The 18,456-nt window shown below is 47.2% G+C and overlaps 1 long non-coding RNA gene across 1 annotated transcript in view; it reads left to right on the top strand.

Moving 5' to 3' along the window:
* LOC102555128 (uncharacterized) overlaps window positions 1-16,669 on the top strand; it is a 55,039-nt gene extending 38,370 nt beyond the window's left edge. The window contains exon 5 of the long non-coding RNA XR_015636383.1: window positions 16,386-16,669. This is a non-coding gene — a long non-coding RNA (uncharacterized LOC102555128). The remainder of the gene's footprint in view (window positions 1-16,385) is intronic.
* The last annotated feature ends 1,787 nt before the right edge of the window (window positions 16,670-18,456 follow it).

Genomic DNA, 18,456 nt, shown 5'->3' on the forward strand with positions numbered 1-18,456 from the left:
TTGTCTGTTTTAGAGGGTTGTCCATGTTAGAGGGTTGTCTGTGTTAGAGGGTCGTCTGTGTTAGAGGGTTGTCCGTGTTAGAGGGTTGTGTGTGTTAGATGGTCGTCCATGTTAGAGGGTTGTCCGTGTTAGAGGGTTGTCCGTGTTAGAGGGTTGTCTGTGTTAGAGGGTTGTCCGTGTTAGAGGGTTGTCTGTGTTAGAAGGTTGTCCGTGTTAGAGGGTTGTCCGTGTTAGAGGGTTGTGTGTGTTAGAGGGTTGTGTGTGTTAGCGGGTTGTCTGTGTTAGCAGGTTGTCTGTGTTAGAGGGTTGTCCGTGTTAGAGGGTTGTCTGTTTTAGAGGGTTGTCCATGTTAGAGGGTTGTGTGTGTTAGATGGTCGTCCATGTTAGAGGGTTGTCTGTGTTAGAGGGTTGTCTGTGTTAGAGGGTTGTCCATGTTAGAGGGTTGTCCGTGTTAGAGGGTTGTCTGTGTTAGAGGGTTGTGTGTGTTTGAGGGTTGTCCATGTTAGAGGGTTGTCTGTGTTAGAGGGTTGTCTGTGTTAGAGGGTTGTCTGTGTTAGAGGGTTGTCTGTGTTAGAGGGTTGTCCGTGTTAGAGGGTTGTGTGTGTTAGAGGGTTGTCCATGTTAGAGGGTTGCCCGTGTTAGAGGGTTGTCCATGTTAGAGGGTTGTCTGTGTTAGAGGGTTGTCCATGTTAGATGGTCGTCCATGTTAGAGGGTTGTCTGTGTTAGAGGGTTGTCCGTGTTAGAGGGTTGTCCATGTTAGAGGGTTGTCTGTGTTAGAGGGTTGTCTGTTTTAGAGGGTTGTGTGTGTTAGATGGTCGTCCATGTTAGAGGGTTGTGTGTGTTAGAGCGTTGTCTGTGTTAGCGGGTTGTCCGTGTTAGAGGGTTGTCCGTGTTAGAGGGTTGTCCGTGTTAGAGGGTTGTCCGTGTTAGAGGGTTGTGTGTGTTAGAGGGTTGTGTGTGTTAGCGGGTTGTCTGTGTTAGCAGGTTGTCTGTGTTAGAGGGTTGTCCGTGTTAGAGGGTTGCCCGTGTTAGAGGGTTGTGTGTGTTAGAAGGATTACGGAGACGATTACTATGTTCAGAAACAAGAAGTACAATGTGGGCATAGAATGCCGACTTCTGGCCAGCATGAAATATGACCCTGGTGGCAGAGCTGCTAGGCTTCTGCCATGGAGCTTAGATGTGAGAGTTCTTGGTTTCTGAGCATGTTTAATTTCAGAGCACAGGAGAGATGGAAATGCTTCCAAAGCAGTTGACTTTGTTGGGGAATCTAAACAGCCGTTTCCTCCCAGGCACTGAGCTTCTCAGGACAGAGGCCTTTGCCAACTGTCCCAATTTGCTTTCTAGAGCTGAGATAAACAGCATGACCAAAAGCATCCTGGGAAGAAAAAGATCTGTTTCATCCTAAAGCTCACAGTCCATCATGAGGGAAGTCAGGGCAGGAACTCACGCAGGGCAGGAAGCTGGGGGCAGGGGCTGAAGCAAAGGCCATGGAGGAGTGCAACTTGCTGGCTCACTGCTCTTGACTTGCTCAGCCTGCTCTCTTGTACACTCGGGACCACCAGGCCAGGCACGGTACCAACAACAGTGGGCTGCACGGTCCCACTTCAATCCCCAACCAAGAAAATGCACCACAGGCTTGCCCAAGGCCAATGTTTTGAAGGTAATTCCTCGATTAAAGTTTCCCCTTCCCAGATGATGCTGACCTGTGCCAAGTTGACAATAAACAGCACACTAACCTAATGAATAAGTAAAGTATAAACAAGCCTCGTGCTCTAGCCCATGTGCAGAGAGAGAGAGAGAGAGAGAGAGAGAGAGAGAGAGAGAGAGAGAGATCTTGTGAGCGCTTGGGGTCCACACCAAGGAGACCAGGACTCATGAGTCAGTGCTCAGGCTCCTAGGTCTGTCAGAGGCAAACTCGGCCCCCAGGAAAGTAAATAAGTACGCGTGGCATTAGGAAGCCTGTGAAAGTCCATCTCTGCAGCTCTGCCCCACCCCGCTGTTGGTTTGGCTAGGAGGCAGAGTGTTTTTTACACTAAAGGAAAGAAAAATGGAGAAACAGAAGTTGTCACACCAGGGCTGCTGAGGAGGGAGTTCATGCGACCCAACTCTGCGCCAGTCTAAGCAGTCAGTTCAGTCCCCTTGAACTGTCTTCTTAGAAGTCATCCCTAGAGAGGCTATCGTCCCCATCAATCTACGGGACCACAGAACTGCTGGGCCCAGGGCTGGAGGAAGCGAGGCACTGTAGGCCCAGAAGGCCCAGAGCTCGCCTATGGCCTTAAAATTATGCACTGAGTCTTTCACTGTCTTCCTTCAAGGATTTCCATGCCCAGTGCTCAGTGACCTCAGATTGGTAGGGTCTTATCTGGGTAGAGGGATGAAGGGGATCTATGAGACTCACACACACTCACAGGTAAATTACCCAAATGTTCCATCCAGGTTACGTTTTGGAGAAAGAGGGAAATGCTCAATGGTGGGGTTTGGGGTTCAGTTGCCCCAGTGTTGAGGGACAATGTATCAGACTCTTAAACTTTTTCCTTTTCCCCAAATTAAGTTCCCTATCAAGGCCGGGACAGAGCATTCCTCTGTGTTCTAATGTAAGTCAGATCCACAGCTCCAACATGGTGCCAGGTTCTTTGGGTTCTAACTTCTAGACTTAAGCTGGGCTCTCTTGGCTGCTCTGGTACACACGAGGACCCTGGTCTCCTCCAGCTCCAGACCGTTTGGAGTTAGTGGGAAAATAGAGTTGGAAATGCCTATAATGGGGAATTAATTTGCACAGGGTGAAGCTGACTCTAAGTGTCCATTTGGGAAAGTTGCCTGGCTGTTTCCATTAATTCTCCCTCCCCTCTGTCCACCTTCCTGCCGTCGACCGGAAATAAGCATTTCACTGGGTAAGTTTTTCATTTTCACAAGACCATGTTCTTTCACTAAACTTATTTATCTAGCCGAGCCCTGATGTGATGTAATTTGAGTAAGAACAACACTGGGTTGGTGTAATTATTTCTTAATATTTAAAAGCTCCTTTGGTTAATGTGTTTTCGGAGACAAGCTGTTAAATCATTAGGGATGGTGTTTTGCAGCCTTTTTTCTAAGCAGCGGCTAATGTGGACTTGAGCTGTTGGGTCCGAGGACCATCCTCGTTCCGATCCCCATTAGCACTCTGGTTAATGAGCCGGCCACCTTCTAACAGGACCTATTTAAAAAGAAAAAAAAGTTAGGAAAGTTTCCTTGTGAAGCTTTACAGTGTGCTCCACACGCTGGCAAAGGAGAGAGAGTGTCGGGAAGCTCATCCCCATAGGGCTCCTTCAGGTGGTGGCGTGAGACTTCAGGATAGAAGTGGCTTACCTAGAATACTGTAAGACCACATATCAAAGGGACACTTGCACCTCAGGGTTTACCGTATTCATAGAAGCTGAGTCATGGAGCCCACCTGGGTGTCCAGCAACAGAGGGATGCGTAAGGAAAACACGGTACACACTCAACGGACTCTCTTCGGCCATAAATAGGCATCAAATTATGCCACTTGCAGAACGATGGTATGACGGGAGGCCATCATTCTGCTTAATTTAGGTTAGTTTCTCCCAAGTGTCTCGTTCTCTCTTGTTTTATGAGATTATATAAAACGATGTATGTATATGTCCTATGAGAGTGGAAGTGACTAGAGAAGGAAGACTGGAGGGGAACAGGGCTGGCAGAAGGGAGAGGATGGGTCTATAGTCTCAAGGCTACAATTTCCTCATACAAAAGCACGCTAGTACAATGAATGCACGCAGTGAGGATGTTTTACATACTAAAAATAGTATAGTGTGGCTCTAGAGAATAAGGCCCAGGATAAGGTGTGGCTGGCATGGCTTAGTGTCAAAATCTGTCTCTAAACCATCAGTGCCTTTATCCAGTAGATTGCTCTAACAAGCTACTAGGGTGTGGCTTCGACTTCCCTTCTTTGCAAAGTTCTGGACATGAGGTGCCAGTATGGTGGGTCCAGTGAGAACTAACACTCTCTTTTGCAGGCAACTGCCATCTTGCTTGCCCTTGCACGCAAAACACTATGGTGCTCCTTCTACTCCTTAGAAGGGCACTAATTCGGGTTGGGGATTTAGCTCAGTGGTAGAGCGCTTGCCTAGGAAGCGCAAGGCCCTGGGTTCGGTCCCCAGCTCTGAAAAAAAGAACCAAAAAAAAAAAAAAAAAGGGCACTAATTCTATCATGGGAGCTCCATCTTCCTGACCTCATCTAAGCTAAATGACCTCCCAAGGGTCATACTCCCAATACTTTTGTGTTAGGGCCTGGCCTTCTGAATGTGGATTGGCCAGTGAGTAAGGGTGCTATCAAGATAGATCTCATGATTCTGGGTTGTCAGTGTGATACAGGAGAGTGGACATCAGTAAATGACTGAAGCAGAAGGGGTTACCCATTGGATGGGCTGTTGGGGTGGTTTGTTTCCAATTCCACCTCACAACACAACACCTCCTTTGTTCTGTGAGTGACTAGGAAAATGAGAGACACAGGAAGGAGGCAAGGATTCAGGCTGAGGTGTGCGTTGAAGGTCACCACCAGGGGTGATGTTCATGGTCAAGTTGGACAAATCGGTGAGTGGACATGAGAGCCACTGTGAAGATAGAGGAATGAACTCACACTTCTAAGTCACAGTTGCACTGTGCTGTCTCGTGTAGGGGTCATCTGGTGACCTTTGAACTGAGAGTCATGGAGCTAATGGACTGCAGCAGAGGGAGACCAGAAGAGCCACCAGCCTGGAAAGTACATTAGCCTTGTTGCAAACACTATCAGTCTTTTTAGCGGGCGTTAAGCAGTTGTGTGGAGAAGCATCAAAATTGCTCTCCAAGCCAAGAGCCTGTGGTGGGAAGCGATTCCAACTCTAATGTGTTCTAATCAGAATTAAGCGACTTCTTCAGCATTAGTGGTCCTCAGATGTGGGCTTCATGAACTGCACATTGGAAGCTTCCTCGGGGAAAGAGGAAGCTCAGGTGGGCTCTTACAACCTAGGATGCTTCTCTCAGGCTGGTGCTCCAGCAGCCAGCCCTCTCCCTCCATTTCCTCATCCCCATCCCGAGGAACTAATGAGAAGCACGGTGGCTTCTACTGTTCTGCTGAGCAGCTCTCTCTTCCTCATCTCCTCTCTGTTGGGACCATTGCTGTTTTATCATCTTGGTGACACCTCAGTGCAGCCCCTGTGCATGAACTGATGTCAGTGACAGACTTGTGATATTCTTCTAAGAGATCAAACAATATGCAAGGAGAAAGAACCCTCTTAAAATGGCAAGTGTACACACAAACACACATGCACACACATACACACATGCGTATACCTACACAAACACACATGCGTACACATACACACACATTACATACACACATGCACTCATACATATATACGCATACATATACACATGAGCAGCTTTAAAATGTGTGGTTTATCTTCTCTTCATCTCGTCTCTGAGATATAATTGTAACTCCAATGGTAAACTCACCAGAACTCACCAGAAAGGGGAAGGAAGTAGACAAGTGGGTGTGTTAGTGTTAAACATTTGAGATTTTGAAGCCTATTGTTGTAGGAGAAAGCTTCCTCTGAGGCAAGAGAAAAAAACAATTTGGATGAGGAGAGGTGGCCACTTATAGCTCAAACTCGATGCTGCTGGGTTTACCAAAGAGAAAGCCTCTTAGATTTCTTACCCTGGGTTCATCTCCAAAGAAAGCCAAGGACTGGGGCACAGAGGAGACTCTACACAGGTTTAATGCCCAGTGTGACTTGGGTAGCCTCCATTATTGTCACAAACTGGGAATGCAAATGCAGAAAAAGCAAAGGTCCAGTCTCTATCCCTGAAGGTAGGTGTGTAAGCTATAAAAGGTCTCTCTCTCTCTCTCTCTCTCTCTCTCTCTCTCTCTCTCTCTCTCTCTCCCTCTCCCTCTCTCTCACACACACAGACACACACACACACAGACACACACACACAGACACACACACAGACACACACACACACAGACACACACACAGACACACACAGGCATTTCTGAGAAACAGAAAGAAGCAAGGCAGTGAGAACCTCACTAGGTCAGCTGTGTGGGGTGTGGCCTTTGCAGGGTAGAGCAGCAGGCCAAGGGGCAAGGCAAACATTGAATGAACCAAGCTCCATGGCCACTAGAATTTGCACATTTTTGAATCACTTCCTAATAGAGAAAACACATGCAATAAATCTTAAACTGTTTAATCTATGGGGCTCAGTGGGTAAAGTGCTTGCTGTGTAAGAGTGAGCACATGGGTGTAGTTCCCAGAAGACGTGTAAAGCGGGGCACGGTAGCACAGATGTGTGATGCCAGCACTCCTATTAAAAGATGGGAAGTGGAGGTGGGGAAATCTTCAAAAACTCACGGTCCTCACATCTGTTCACACACACAGACACAGACACACACAGACAGACAGACAGACAGACAGAGACAGAGAGACAGAGAGATTAATATTAAAAATGAATTAAAACATCAATCCAATCCACAATACAACTCTGTGATGCTAATTCTCCGTAATGCGTTGAGTTTTAGAGTATTTGGTATTAGGAAACCTCCTTACCAGTGAGAACCTCCCCCAATAAAACTATTGATTATTGACAATGAGCTTGGCCTTCATTATGAAGACAGACCTTCTAGTACCAGGGAGATCACAGATATTCATCTCCTGATTGGCAGAGCTGTGTCTCATTCTTAGAGTGTAGTTTTATAGTTGTGCGGGAGCGGGGATTACCGAACCTTTGTCCTCTGCATAATGACGAGCTGGAAAACTGCATTTCCAGTGTAGTCCTAACTTGCAATGTCTTAAATCAGATTGTAAAAGACTTAAAGTTACTATGGTATTCTCAGCTTTCGAGCGAGACGGGTCCTCCGGTCTAGTGGGGGATGAGGAGGAGGAAGGGTCAGCTCTCCACTTTCACCTCCCATGATGCTCAGGAGCAGGGAGAGTCTAGGAGCTGTGGTCCCCTGCAGCTCATCGTCCACAATCTAGTTTGAAAGAACTGAGGAGATTGAGCCTGGTGAGGGGAAGATTCCAGGGGAAGACGGTTACTCTCCAAACCCATGAAAGGGGTTGTGGAAGAGGGCAAACAAGGGAGAAAACTCTTAGAGATGGTTTCAGTTCCTTTTCCTATTGCTCTGGTGAAATGCTCTCACTAAAGTGTCTTTAAGGAAGAAAAGTGTGTGTTTTCTTTTTCTGGCTCCAATTTCAAGCCTACAGATAGTTGATGGTTTTGGAGGAGGTCAAGGCTGTAGCAGGAGCCTGAGGCACCTGGACTCAGAGCCAGCAGCAGACCGTAGGGAAGCACCACCCCTTTCTCCACTTACACGGTTCAGTGTCCCAGCTGAGGAACAGTGATGCCCACAGGTTAGCTCTTCCCTCAATTAACAAGATATTTATCAAGATAATTCTCCACAGGCATGCCTAGAGGCCCTGTTTCCCAGATGACTACAGATTCTGTTAGTTAACAATTAGCACTAACTGTCGTACTGAGTCACTCCAACATCACAGGCACACTCCTCGACGTTTCCTCAGGCTGTGTTTGGTTCTCAGGACAGCCTTACAAGGCAGTTAATTTAGATTAAGAAGCCAGAATGGAAGCCTCAGTAAGTGTACATCTAGTGGTAGAATCGAAAGGTCAGACGTGATCCTAAAGCAAGGTCAGATGCAATCCTGAAACAAACATTTTAGGGCCGCACTACAATCCAAGATTCTTCTAATCAGAACCACGGTGTCTACAGGCAGATATTACAAGACAGTAGATTTTATACATCTAAATGTAGCTGGAGAATTGCAAGAGGGGAATCCAGAAAAGGGAAGGCTGACTGGGAGGGGATGTAGCGTGCCTGCGTGCGTGCCTGCGTGCGTGCCTGCGTGCGTGCCTGCGTGCGTGCCTGCGTGCGTGCCTGCGTGCGTGCCTGCGTGCGTGCCTGCGTGCGTGCCTGCGTGCGTGCCTGCGTGCGTGCCTGCGTGCGTGCCTGCGTGCGTGCCTGCGTGCGTGCCTGCGTGCGTGCCTGCGTGCGTGCCTGCGTGCGTGCCTGCGTGCGTGCCTGCGTGCGTGCCTGCGTGCGTGCCTGCGTGCGTGCCTGCGTGCGTGCCTGCGTGCATTGGTTTTTCTGGGATCGACTGACTTTCCTTCAGGTGGATCATCATTTCCCAACAGACTTCCTGAAGAGTGCTCCATGACACAGGAGGACAGGGATAATGAGACTGAGAGGGGGAAGTGGGTTCTAGAGTTGAATGCGTTCTCCAAATGGGAAGCTGCAACCTGCAGATGACCATACAATGTCCCTGCAGAACTTCCTGGAGACTTTCATGAGCCATGGCTCTACCAAGTGCGGAACTCCCCTGAACCTTAGGAGCTCCTCTTCCTGCAGTACCTTCAGGGACCTTGCAAAGTCTGGTTGTGGAGTATGTCAATACCCCATGGGAGGCGTGGGTCAGTAGGCCTTCCTAGTCCCACCCTTCACTCCATACATTCATTCCATACATTCATTCATTTACGGTGTAAGAATCTCTGATGGTTTTCCGGGTACCAAACCAAGCAAGGCAACAAGAATGTGAAGAAAAATGGGACCTGCCTCATGTCTCTCCTCCCCACTCACACCAAGGCCCCCGCACTGCCTCCCTGCCTTGCTGACATCCTTCCCCACTAACTGCTCCTTTCTGTGCGGAGACACCTCAGTGCTCTCATCCCTGTGTGGCTGCACTTGCTCCCAACAGGCATCCTACCTATCTGTGTATGCGGAGCAGTCCATCTCTTTTCTTCCCTGCACATCCCTAGTGTCCTGCTTAGTAGGTTTTACCCTCCTCCTTACAACACATATCACCCCCTAGCACACCAGGTGATTGCGTTTATTTATTTGACCAGCATCTGTCCTCATCAGACTCGGAGACTCCATGAGGGGGAAGCCTCACAGTCTGTTTCACTCACTGATGTATCTCAGAGAACTTGCTCTCTGCTGTGATAAAATGCCCAGTGGAGCAACTTAAGGGAGCACAGACTTGTTTCGGTTTATGGTCTGTGATACAGTCAGTCATGGTGGAGAGGCAGAGGGCGAGAGCACGGCGTCAGCTGTGAGGGAGGAATGCAGGGCTGGTGTCAGCAGTCAGGAAGAGAAGGCACACGGGCGCCAAAGCTTACGCCGTGTCCACAATCACACAGCTGAATGGAGTGATTTTTTTAATTAGGATTTTGATTTAGATCAGTAAGTCTTGATTGAATGAAGAAATGAACACAAAACAGGAAAGCCTCATGGAGGAGGGTTTACCAACATCCGCACGGGAAGCAAGCGTCTGTGGTCCGTGGTCAGAGCTATACTTGATAAAACGGAATCTCAAAATCACCTTAAAGTATAGCTAATGTCACAAGTGGTAGGGTCTAAAAAAGCAGATACTTGACTAAGGACAACGTATGTTTTTGAAGACATCTTACACTTTAAACACAATGTCCTTCACTCAAACCTAACTGAAGTCACCGGGTCGGCAAGAGCCAAGTCTGGCCCAGAGTACAATTATAGTCTATTTATATTTTAATATCTCGAAGACCTGAGTCAGGTGGCCTTGAGCTGAATCTAAATCTGTCGAGATGCTACCCACTCAACGCTTCCACTTAAATAGGGCAAAGTTCACCCCAGCTTCACCATCGCTTCTGCCTTCGCATAGGAGCAAGGAAGCTTTCAAAGTGCAGGGTCTTCTCCTCAAGCAAGATGGGCCCATTCCTCCACCCAGGGCAGGCAGGTGGCTGGGCAAGTGTGGTGTGGCAGCAAGCCTCCCTTCTGCCGGGTCCGCTGCTCCTCAGATATGCAAATGCAGTGGATTTTACTGGAATTTTCATTTAAATCAGACTGGGTTTGGGTACAGGAGAATTTAATTTTTTTTCCTTGTTAAAGAAGGGCTAAGCTGTGCCTTGAGTCCTCAGTCGTCTCTTGTCCCTCTGCTTCTTGCTTAGATATCTGGTGTTTGTTCTCATCAAGATTCTCTACATTTGAGAAGGTGAGTTGCAGAGAGAAAAAGATTGGCCCCAAATCCAGAAATAAGCCCGCTCTTGTCGGTGCATTAATAGAGTGGTTGTGTATTGTTTCATGTATATGTGTGACAATGAAATGTGTGTGTGTATCTGTGTGTGCAGTATGTATGTGTGTATGTAGGTGTGTCTGAGTGTGTGTATGCATGCGTGTATGTGTGTGTAGTATGTATATATACTGTATATATTTCTGTGTAGTATGTGTGTATGTGTGTATAGTGTATATATATATATATGTAGTATGTGTATATGTGTGTATGAGTGTGTCTATGCATGTGTGTGAGTGTGCATGAGTGCATGTATGTGTGGGTATATGTGTGTATTATGAATATGAATATGTGTGTAAATATGTGTATGTGTGTATAGTATGTTGTGTATGTATATACGTGAGTATGTATATATACATGTATGTGTGTTTGAGTACATATAATTTGTGAGTAGCATGTGCGTGTGTGTGTAAATGTGTGTGAGTATTTGTATAAGTGTGTGTATATGTATGTGTAGTATACATATGAGTATGTGAATGTGTATATGTATACATATGTATGTAATATGTATATATGAATTGTGTGAGTATATATGTATGTGTGTGTGCATGCATGTGTGTGTGTTTGTGTGTGTGTACATGAAACTAGCTTTAAGTGAATTAGAATAATTAATATGGGCTTTGAACTTCTGCCAGTCGCTTCTATTTGCACTGTTGCATTTATCCATTTCCAAACATTAGAAGATCCATCTATCAGATTCCCTGTCAATCCTGCGCATGGATAATTTGTAAAAAAGCTTTCCTTCAAAATGTTCTGCGGTTTTTCTAATCTCGTCTCTTTTCTCCTTTTCTAATCACATAACCTTGAAGTCGAAAGACGCAGCCTGTGATAATCTGTGTACACTGCCTTCGTTATTATCACAGACAATTCTGTAAAAAAGGGAAAGGAAAACACACACACAAAACACACACCCTGAACCTCCTTTCCGCCCCCACGCATTCAAAGCCGCCTTTAAAGTCAGTCCTGCTTTCTCTCAGTTCAATCACACCCACATTAGGCCGACTCGTCAGACAGAAAAGTGTTCGGGAACATAAGGGGATATTGACTTTAAAAATTTACTGGCGAGGCGTTCAGAGCCTGCAGGAATGTCAAAACTCCAACCTGCATTTTGATGTTTTTGCCTCCGGTTAGTCTTGACTGACGTGCTTGGAGCACTTTAGTCTGTGCTTGGGTATCCATTAACTGCCCTTGACTCAATGTTATCCAGGCCTTTGCAGGGTTTCGGTGGATTTGATGCCCCAAGGTGTAAGGAAAGCTCACACCCGGTTTTGAGGGATCACATTGGCTATTCCTGGCTTCATTAGGGGGGCATTGTTTGATCCTAAATAATGAGAGCCTGTTAATTATTATTCTGATAATTGGGCCTCATGTGGGAGCATGGGAGGCGGGCAAGAGGTGTTTGAAAAGGAAGCAAGTTGGGGAAAAGGAGAAAGAAATGCCAAGGTTGAGCTGTCTTTGAGGAGAGTTTGTTTATATGCAACGCATTTTCACCTAAGTGGGGACCAGAGGAGCTGGGGCAGGGGCAGGCCCATACTTACTTCAGCTAGGGTGGATTGCAAAATTACTACCCTGAACAAACCTCTTAGCAAGGCTCTCCCATCCCTTGACTGAACCTGTAATTCCATGCAGAGGGAGAGGGGAATTGGTTTCTTCAGGCAGGGAGAGAGAGCAGGGAACTGGATAGCTTGCCCCTGCTCCCCAAGGAGAAGAGGGAAGTCACTTTGTCCACATGGCCTAGGTTTTACTCTTTTCTTTTCACCTCTAGACTGAAAACCAAGTACACACAGGCGAGGTGACAGCCCTGCTGCCTGGTCAGACACAAGATGACTGTCCAAGAGCCTCAAATGTCAGGAGGACCTGAGGTGGCTAAGGTAGATGGCCTTTGGGTAGACGGTGGCTACTAGGAGGGTCTCTTGAGTCTTGGAGACACCATGGAAAACTTTGGCTTTCAAATTCTTGGCATATTGGAAGTATTTCTTCACCATGCTCAATCTATGCTTGTTCTCCCTCTGTGAAGCGAATAGTGTGTTAACGCATGTGTGTTCGAGTTTTTTGTTTGTTTGTTTGTTTGTTTGTTTGTTTTAATCTATTTACTAGGACATCTTGTAATTGTGAGAGGGAAAATTCCATTCCTGAAATATCCTGTCTTTCCCTGAACCCATTTAAGAGCCCACACACGGTGTCTTACCAGCCTGAAGGAAAAGGACGGGGTTCGACAAAGGCCTCTGTTAAAAGCAGGAGGGAAGTTTTGGTACCGCAATCTGGCATTTGAAGCATTAACTGGATTGTTAGACTTAACTTAGACTCTGGGTACAGCTGGCCAGCTGAGATGAGAGCTGGCCTGCCTGTAGACCAGGTGACAGTGACCGACGGGAAGAGAAGAGACGGAGAGAAGGCCCACACTCATTCTGAGTCCCGGCCCTGTGTTCACCTGACTTTGCTTGTCTCTAAACCTCAGTCTTCCAATTAAACTGGAGAGGCTATCAAAAGCGCATGTTCAAAACGGTCGAACACCCTGGAGCTCTGGACTTGCCCGAGTCTTCTTCATAGGCTTCTGTGATTCTCTTTTGTAGGTGTGAATGTTCTTTGAGATGCACCATGGGCTGCAGAGCAGGAGGAAAGGGTGGGAGGGCCAGGGGCACAGTATTGGGGAATTGAAGAGTTAGTGGCCAAAACAGGCTATCTTGTCTGTGATCTTTCAACTGTTCCTAACAGCTTCAATGCATCTCCTAGGTTCAGCCAAATGACAGCGAGCTGTACTAGAACATGCCATGCTAAGCACAGAGCCACTAAAGCACACAGCCATCTTGGACTCAGTGCAGGGGGGAGGTCTGAAGGCCAGCGTTGGCCAACGGAATCCTAGAGGTGATGCCAGCAATGAGCTAGAGAGGGCTTCACTTAACCCTTCCATTCATTCCATGACCTTGAGCGGGGTCTGATTTTCCATCTGGGTGGCCGAGTTGATTATTAGGGATGCTAAAAGGCTAGCGCCAGGTTAAGACCCTCAAGCAGCCGTTCTCAACCTGTGGGTTGTGATCCTTTGTGGGGTCTCATATCAGATACCCTGCGTGTCAGATGTTTGCATTACGATTCACAACAGTAGCAAGATTACAGTTATGAAGTAGCAACCGGATAATTTTGTGGTTAGGGGGGTCACCACAACATGAGGAATTGTGTTAAAGGGTCACAGCATTAGCAAGGTTGAGGGCCATCATCTGAAGCAAGTTGTAAACACAAAATGCTCCACGGACTTCTGGTACCGGTGTCTTTACCAGATACGTGAGGGCAGTAGGCACTCACAGTGCTATCTTTGCCAGGCAAACCACTGTCCACTCTCTCACTTTTATATTGCTGAGTGGGTAAACCAACCTCATTGAAAGTTCTGTAAAGATATATGGCATTTCTCCCACTGAGACACATTTTGGGGAGTTTAGGAAGAGTACCTAGCCCCGTGGGACACATGCATCAATGTTTTTAGACTTAATGTATGAGCTAATCATAAAAATCATAAGCAAATGATTTGTTGATACCTACAGTAAGAGTTTGTCAGCTGCTCCCCCCCCCCAGGTCCAGCTTGTACAGGTGAGTATTCTGAAGTCAACCCTAACTTTGCCTTTTAAAAAGATTCCAGAAGAGTTTTCCAAACACTGTTTGCAGCCTGTTCCACCTCCCTTCCTTCTCGTGCTGCAGCAATCTCAAAGGATGGTGAGCCATGCGCTCCCCGGCGTGCTGGGGAGGTGTGTTCACATGCAAGACCAAACCATGTGGATGGATTTGTGTGGTTCTCTGAGTCCCCGATCTCCCCGATGGAAGAGCCTCAGTCTCTTTCTTCTGTTTTTCTGACCCTGTCGATTGCTAACTGTCAGTTTTAGATGAGGCTTCTTCTTCTGCAAATGATCACAGTCTGTCTTGGGGTCGCAACCTGTTAGATTAGACACACAACGAGACATCATGGACTGGGCCAGAGACATTCCTGCGCAAAGACATTGTTTAAAAGGGGGAATGAGGCTGAGGCTGTGTCCTCACTCAATAAGGCAATCTTTCTATTGGCCAGTTTGCAGTGATGATGACGTTCACTAGGGCACTCAATCACCACGTTCTATAACGCCTTTGAACTTGCACCCATATTTCCACTTCAGTGACAATGACTCAGAACAGCTGTGTCCCTCATGGCTGAGAGTTTCTGCTTCGTGGGTGAACCCTGTGTAGTGGACCTCGTAGCAAACTCATGTTTGTCTCTCCTGCTCCCTCTCACATGGTTAGGCACTGCTTCCTTTTGTCCTTCATCACCTGGGGTGATGTTGGCACTTCCAGACTGTTTCCTGTTGCACACAGAGTATCACAGCTCAGGGCCACACTGTGTTTCCACTGAGGAGGATCTCTCCTGTAGCCTGTTCACCAACGATGATGAGGAGAAAGAACGCAGGCCCTTGCAAAGGTTGACTTACGCATGATCAAAGTATGATGGGATAGGTTGACCAAGAAAGTTAACATCTAGGTCTGGCATTTCAGCCAAACCAGAGCTGGGGATGACAATCTGCAGTGCCCTCCAAACTCTGATCAGTCACCTGCCCGGTCTCATTCTACAAACTGTGCTTACACTGGCATTCTGGGTAAGGTATCCCCTCCCAAAAGCCATCTTCTAGTCTGCTTTGCATCCCTGGGAGAAGCAGTCAGTCTCAAGCAAACACCCACCCCTGAGCTCTTAGATCACCATGGCTTCTGTTCTTTGCAACAATAAGCTACAGAGAACGAGAGCCACACATCCAAGGGATTGTTTTCTGGCCTGGGATATAGGTCTTTAATAGTCATAGCTGGCAAGGGAGTCTGATTGGTTCAGGCATAGGCAGTAGAGGCTGGAGTGGGATGGGGTGTGCGTGGGCTAACAGCTTTATGGAGAATCCCCCTCTCATTTTTCTCGTCATTACTGTAGTGGATATGATATAACAAGTGCAGCCATGCTGTATTATCAACCGGACTCCAGGCAATGCCTTCTCATCGCAAAGGACACATTTTTATATCGATACCTGGGTCCAAGTGATTTTCTAAAACTTCCGTGACTTGGTAAATGTCTGGGATTAGCCAGGACTGAAGTGGCTGATGGGCTAAGTGCTCACACAGTGACAGTGACATCAGCCAGGAAAGACCACAGGAGTGACAGCTGCTAAGCCAGCATATTCAGCCTTCGGTTCCATTCGTGGGAACTTGGCAGTCCATGACACGGCTCAGACTACTTCTGGAGACTCCGCTAACATCTAACTTCCTCAGAAACTAGACCTGAATATACCATGTCATTAAATCAATGAACTCTTCACATCACTTCAGAAAAACACCAGGCCCTGTCCTAGATTCTGGAAATAGAATGCCCAGGCAACAGAGATCTATGGCCCTTCTGGGCTCTAGTCATCTAAAAGGGAGAAAAGGAACAATTAGTAACAGGCAAAAGGGGAAATCTATAACAACCAATAACCAAATAAAAGGTTTTCTTATCTCAAGTAGATTAATTACATCGAGTTCCACTGTGGGCATTTTTATCTCCATCCCATTGGTTCCCTCTTACCCGGCTGTGGTAAGGGCCAAGTGACTGTCCCAAAACATAATGACTGAGTTGCGAGGATGCTGGTCTCTTATAGAAATGAGCTGGTCACCTCTGCTCCCCTCAACGCCTGCAAAGCAAGGCCTGAGAAGCAGGGGGAGGTGTGAGCATCTGCCCCCAAGAGTTCTGTGTGCCTGTGTCCACTCCTGCATGCGTGCTGTGTTGTGTGTATGTGGCTTAGCCCGCCCACATGTGTGCTGTGACTGAGGAACTAGTTCCTACATCTTCAGGAAGCAGAAAGTTCAGAGTGTCCATTCTACTCTACATCCTGAGTTCACACACCCAAACTGCCCCTCAGAGGCTAAGCATACACACCCCCAACTTATAAGGGCTTCTGAGCAGATTGTTCTGAGGGGTGTACCTCAGAATATTTCGATGGAGTTTCTGGTGACCAGTAATGGGTTGTTAAGTTGGTCAAATAAAATTGAAAAATAAAACCAATCTCTTACAGAAGAAACTGACCTCACAGCCCTTGGTAATAGTCTCTGTTTTTATGGTACCACCTCGAGAAGGAGGGCTGTGTCCTGAGCCACAGCTTCAGTCCCTTTCTGCTTCTCTTTATTAGTGTCCCATCCATTGTATATTTAGAAATGTCCTCTATCTAAACGGAGCACCATCCCCTCTCTCCTGTAAGGAATTCTTCCTTCTTCTACCTCACACTCAGCCCCTCCATTCTTTATCCCCACATCCAATCCAGGATGAAGATTCTCATCCCACTTGGGGAAAAAAAATCTATCCTACAGATGACTGAGCCACGAGAGCTACGGCGCCCTAAGTGTAAAGAAAGCTTCCCGTTCCTGCTCTTCCTCGAACACCCACTCTCAGCTCTTGCCTGGCTTAATGTCACCTATAATGTCACCTGCTCAAAGTCTTTTCGTTCTTCGTTCTGCCCCCTCCTCTCACAGGCCCCTTACATTGCCTTAAATGTTTTATGGTATCTTTGACTACATTTTCTTTTTTTAAAAAAATTTATCATATTTATTTAATGCGTGTGCGTCTGTCTGTCTGTTGACAGCTTGGGAGAGTCGGTTATCTCTTTCCATCATGTAGGTCCGAGGGATCAAATGCAGATCCTCAGGCTTGGTACCAAGCACTTTTGTCCACTGAGCCATCTTGCCGGGCCCTTACTACTTTTTCTTATTGTCATTTATCTCTCAAGTTATAATTCCCTAAAGAGTTCAGGCTTGCTACGTGGAGGACCGTAGATACTTTACCAACTATAACAGCACCTCGCAAGAGTGATTCAAAGACTAATTAATACTCGGGACTGAGTCATGAATAAACAAGATAAACAGAGGGGAGCCACCTGCTCAAGGTCACACAGTCTGCAAAGGGCAGAGCCAGGCCCTTGGTATGACTTCCATACCATAATGTAAGTTACATTCCTTCCCTCTCTGTCCGTTCTCTTTGACCCTGGTCTCTCTCCATCCTCTGCTCTTAAGGAATACAAACAGTAGCCAAGCTTTTCTCACTAAATTCTTGTAGGAGACTTCCTTATGAGGATGTCTGAGGATGATCACTCGGTCACCCCAAGTGCCAAGTCCCACACTTCAATGAGAAAAATCATCACTAAGGAGGGAAGAATTGGAGAGCTAGTTCAGAGGACCGTGGGGCAGGGCTGTTGACACAGAGTCCTTCCTCTGACCGTACTAAGGAGATACAGCCGGCCACCTTGCGGGGCTGACTTAGCCACCATTCACAGATGACAGATGCGCTGAATGAGCAGTCAGTCCGCAAAGCTGGTGCGTGCACATTTTTTTTTCCTCTCTGGCTTTCAAATAGGTCAACGGGCAAAGCTCTTTCCTAGTCAGATTTTACAAAAGAAAAACACAGAGTTTCAGAATGGACAGGATGTGGTCCAAGGATGCCTGGGCAGTATGCAGCAGGGACAGGATGTAGCCTGTGCCTTCTGAATTCGAGTCTGATGTTCCTAGTCACCAAACAACCACAGAATCCCACTGCCGTGCTGTGCCTTTAACAGTGGAGCGCACAGTGATAGGGCACTGCATCTCTGTAAAGGGGAACAACTATGAAGTATAGTGGAGGTGGGGGATAAATGCCTTTGTATACAAACGGGACGTTTTTACAGTAGGTCAGAGTCTAGTGCTATGGAAAGGCAAGAGGGACAAGGGCTCAGGGTGGGAGTGGGGGGAACCAGGAGGGAGAGGAAGGAAGACAGGGTGGGGGAAAGAGAAAACTTTTAAAAAACTAATTCTAGACGGGTTTCCCACAGGCTTCCCTTCCACTTCCTCCTTCCCTTTCTTCCTGAGGTGACGCGTATCGCTTCCTTGGGGTTACACTGGGAGGCAAAGCCACCACCTTGCAGAGCTGATTGACCCAGTGAAAAGCAGACACACTTTCTTGGCTCAAAATTCTTGAGTTGGGTCCCCCTAGCGAGTAATCCCAAATGCTTCATAACAGGGTGACTAGGGGGGTGTCTGTTAACCGAATCACCAAATTCTCAAAGCCCATCGAGGCAGCACACCTCTTCTACAGTGAGAAAGCGGAGTGGTTTGTCTAAGCACATCCCATGAGCTACTCTAGCCCCGTGTCCGTGGAAGGCACTGCTGATGGACCACAGTATCTATATCCATTGCTTCCTCTACGCCAGACATCCTCAAGAACTGGGGGCTCCAGAGGGTGGGTGAGGGAAAGAAACTCTTCACCAATGATGTCAGATGGTGAAGTTTCGCAGACCTGGGTAGGAGAAGCAAAGCAGACCAGCAATGCAAGAGAGACTTGGGAGCTTGAAGTATAGTTACTTCAAG

Source organism: Rattus norvegicus, chromosome 13 (assembly GCF_021556685.1).
Source record: "Rattus norvegicus strain SHRSP/BbbUtx chromosome 13, alternate assembly SHRSP_T2T, whole genome shotgun sequence".
Lineage (NCBI taxonomy): Eukaryota > Metazoa > Chordata > Mammalia > Rodentia > Muridae > Rattus > Rattus norvegicus.